General features: G+C 42.5%; 1 long non-coding RNA gene across 1 annotated transcript in view; it reads left to right on the top strand.

The window, feature by feature from the left end:
* LOC106515707 (uncharacterized) overlaps positions 1–2046 on the top strand; it is a 21154-nt gene extending 19108 nt beyond the window's left edge. Inside the window, exons 2-3 of the long non-coding RNA XR_001310034.1 lie at positions 1632–1745; positions 1837–2046. This is a non-coding gene — a long non-coding RNA (uncharacterized LOC106515707). The remainder of the gene's footprint in view (positions 1–1631; positions 1746–1836) is intronic.
* Positions 2047–4380: the final 2334 nt, after the last annotated feature.

Here is a 4380-nt window from a genome sequence, read left to right as displayed (position 1 = left end):
GAGCTTCACTGAGTGAGCAGCAGACAGTAAGTTTCACTTTTACTTTCACTTTGCTCTGTTACTGCCGAGAGCCTGCAGGAGTCATGGGCGGGGTGTGTGGGGTGGGAGGTGGGGAGGTGTGCTCCGTGATGAGGAAGCTCGGCTTAAGGACACGTCCCAGAAGTGTTTCTGGTCCCCAGCTGTCGTTTTGCTCCTCAGCATGGCTTCCTAAAAACACTGCAGGATTTCTCAAACATGCATGAATGAGTCAAAGCAAGGCTTTTGGGCATGTTTTTTATGACAGTATAACATTATAACATGACATAAAACTCAAAAAAGTTGATTTTACATGATATTGCACCTTTTAAAAAGCGGCAGTTAAATTGTTAGTAAAACCAAAACAGTASTTAAAAGGCAAAAAGAACTAAAACTTTATACAAGCAAAGATCAACAAACATACTGTAGCTAAAACTAGCAAAGCACTTGCTAATAGCTAAAACTAGCTTAAAAACTAGCTAAAAACTAAAAAAGCAAGCACTTGCTGATAACTAAAACTAGTAAAACACTAGCTAAAAGCTCAAAAATTATCTTGCTGATTTTCATCAAAATAAGATTAAAAAAATTCACAACTTCAGCATCTTATTTTATTTATAGCATGAGTTGTTTTTTATGGTCACATCCTTGCAGCAAAATGACAATACTTCCAAACCCTCAGAGCTAAAAAGGAAAACACACATCAGACTTGACACGGAGCACTTGAACTCTTTTGACTTGTCTTTCCGTTCACTTCTAAGCCATTGAGGGAGGATAACCTGTCCAGGTGCAGGTGAGGTTTTGTTGCTGGGTTTTCCCGCCAGGTGGACAGCTGTACGTCGGTGCTGCAGAGGGTATGTTTTAAACCGGCCTTTATGCTCTAGGACTCAGGAAAGTAGTGTGGGTCTTTTGATGTGACTTCTCCACTCAAAGGGGAAACCATCAAGCCTTGGCAGCCGTCACCTCAACCCCATTGTAGCTGCGAGTAAAAAAAAACTSAAACTGTTTTCTTTGGATGTGTTGGTGCATGAGTGGGAGCTCYGACAGAAATGGATGTCGCTGCAGGCTGCTTCTGGGTCATTAGATTAATTACCCTTTAACACGCCCTTTGATAACTTATTGAATTAAAAATCCTGGGCGTGAGTGCTTAAACGCAGSCTTTATCGCTTTATCCGAAGCTGACTCTGAAGGACAGGTGTCTTCAGGCAGCTAAGCCGGCACCACATGTTGAATCGGACCAGAGCTTCGGTTGTTGCCGTGCTGGGGCACTGCAGGCTGGAAGCTGTAATCCCATGGTGTTTAACTGGGATCCAGCTGGATTTAGTCTGCTGAAGCTGAACGGTGCTGCAGGTGTCGGCTGATAAGACCTGGGATTCACACACGTCTACAAATGGAAGGGAGTTGGCAGGGATTAATAAAGAATGAGGATGTCATAAAAAACGTCTAAATGCCTTCCGTCACATTTATAAAAACACATTCAGCTTTGATTTGCCTGCCTTTCATAGCTGCGAACGATGACGTAACTCCTTCTATCTTTGTGTGTGTTTGTTGGTCAGTCAGCAACAACATCTCATGAAACTGTTGACAGATTTTATTGAAGCTCTCTATGTTGTATGCAGAACTGTAAAGGAGTCCCATCGAGAAGAACACGAGAAAGAAACAAGCGGCCGATAAAAAGTGAAATCTGAGGAAACTGRAGGAACAAAGACGAAGTGGAGGACAAAAACTGCAGGGTATGTTTCCCACCCCTTTGAGAAAGTGCGATGCAGACAGTAATCCTGTGTTGTGACACYGGCAGAGTCCACCTCTGCCTCCTTCCCACAGGTTGGGGGGGATGAGTCAGACAAACGGAGGGAAACAAAGCAGCAGGCAGGAACCTGCGGGGATGACACGCTCATCGGGTGGAAACCAGACCCTGCAACCGGAGCTTCTGCAGCCTGCTGACTGACAACAGGCACTCAGCTACTGTGTGTGTGTGTGTGTGTGTGTGTGTGTGTGTGTGTGTGTGTGTGTGTGTGTGTGTGNGTGTGTGTGTGTGTGTGTGTGTGTGTGTGTGTGTGTGTGTGTGTGTGTGTGTGGAGAGTGAGATCTCTGTGCATTTTTCTCTTCATTTTATCAGCCTCCAGGAATGGAAGTGTTATTTTACATTTCTGGAAACCAAATAAGTGCAACTTTTATGTTCATTTATTGGAATATTTTGAGACATGAGTCTCTGCACGCCTTATTTCCAGCATCTGGGTCTGCAATGAATGCCAAGATATGTTTWTATTCCCCTTAATCAAAAAGACATTTTGATTAAAAGCTTTGAAAGCGTTACAAGGAAGTTTTGTTATAAATATGAAGGAATTAATGGTGGTTTAAAAGTTTTGCACAGTACTCTATGTAGCTGATTACACTGAACACTGCAGTTTTATTTAAATGAATCACCCACACTGCAACACTTGAAAATAAAATGTTTATCTTTAAAMCTCACACTGGATCTGTCACTGAAAACTGAAGAGTTATTCAAGTCTGAGAGAATTATGAGATCCCTTAACGGTGCTGTAAAATCCCATTTCAGGYTGCATGGGTGTCCAGAATCCAAAGCTTATGGCTCACGCTCAGATCTGTCCAGTCAYACGTCACAATGATATCTTCCTAAAGTGTCACCAGGCACCGCAGCTGTTAGGGTCAGGGGTGAGTCTCTGCCTCAAGTGAAGAAGTTCAAATATCTGGGAGTTTTATTCAAGAGACAAATGGACCGGCAAACCAGGACCTCGTCTATAGTTTTTTAAACATGTTCYACTGGAAGTCCCAGAGGAAAACTTTGTGTACTCCAGACATTTTATCATATCTGTCCAATGAAAACTTAGGGATCTGCAGAGAGCAGTGAAGAGGGACATCTGGACCTGTTCGCTCCATAAACTGACCATGAATGAGCAGAAGACTGATGGACCTTCTATATTTAACTGGTTAACTGAGAGATTTAATGGCTTTTATATCTGATTTAATCTAATGTAAAGTGAAAAATTACACTTTAGGAGTCTCTAGTTTGTCACCAGAAAGTCAAGAAGTCTAAAAATGTGAAAGTGAAATTTAGTTTAGTGATTGATGCTTTTTGAACAAAGTTTATGAAAGAACCTTCTTTAAGATTATTTGCAAGAGAAGTGCTCGTTGTCACATCAGTGTCAGTTTGCTGACCTTATTTTTAAAAAATTGTAAACACACAAAAGTCCCAGATATTTATAAAACTCCTCATCAGAACGCTGCTGTCCAAATGTGGGGCTCCTGAGATGTGCTGCCAGCGAAAGGTGGAACACCAAACAATCGGCTTCGTGTTTGGGAACAAACCGCCGCGCAAACTCTCCCGGGTTTTCTGCGTCCGGAGACGGGCTGAAATGTTTCACGAACCTCCATAAATAACCAGAAGGAGCTATGAAACAGCAGGGTTTAAAGAACGGGGCTTCCCGATGTGGTCTGCTGAAATGAACACACACACACACACCTACACACACACACATCTTCTCTGTGGTGCCTTAAGGTCAAGTTTGAATTTTGTAAAACATGAAGACTGATGTTCACATGAGTTAAGGACGTGTGTGTGTGTGTGTGTGTGTGTGTGTGTGTGTGTGTGTGTGTGTGTGCAGCAGAGACACCACACACTCTCCTCTGTCTGTCCCCCCGTCTCCTCCTCTCAGCCAGTGAGTCTGGGACCCGAAGGAAAAGGCCAATTATAAAAAAAAAAACCTTCTCTCCATCTTTGTTCTGTGGGCATAAACCACTTCTTTGCTTTTTTGTTTTCATTCTCTCTCCTTCTTTGGCTTTCTGACATTCCTCGTCCATTCCCACCGTCCCCAAAAATCCCCCCCACTCCACCCTGTTACTCACGCACACATGCAAAATCACTCTTTTAGCTCACACCAACTTTTTTGTTTTGTTTTGTTTGTTTTTTTGGAACTTTGCGAGAGTCAGTTCCCAAAGTCTTTAAATAGCTCCGCGTGTTTCCTGGTCCTTCATCAGCACCATATCTTATCATATTGGAGAGAAAATCTGGGTGGTGCTGCTTGTTCTTATGACAACAGCATTATCCCAGGGTTAGGGTTGTGTTGTTTTGGTTTAAAAACACTTACTACATATTTTTCAGCGGCCCCTCTCGTAAAGATCAAAGGGGGGTTAGAGCGAAGGCAGATTTCTGTTGTCCTGTTTTGTTTTTAGTGACGCATCAAGTTAAACACTTTAAAGCGATAGTTTGGATCTTCAGGCAAAAAATACTGARGCTGCAACCAGAAGTGCTACAGTTAGCTGCTGCCGCTATTAACTTGCTAACAACCCAACTTTGATTTGTTTGTTTTTTTGCATTTTTTGAATGTGTTGACTTTATATAGATAA

The sequence above is a fragment of the Austrofundulus limnaeus genome, unplaced genomic scaffold (assembly GCF_001266775.1).
Source record: "Austrofundulus limnaeus strain Quisiro unplaced genomic scaffold, Austrofundulus_limnaeus-1.0 Scaffold32, whole genome shotgun sequence".
NCBI classification, from domain to species: domain Eukaryota; kingdom Metazoa; phylum Chordata; class Actinopteri; order Cyprinodontiformes; family Rivulidae; genus Austrofundulus; species Austrofundulus limnaeus.
This window is presented reverse-complemented; position numbering and strand designations above follow the sequence as displayed.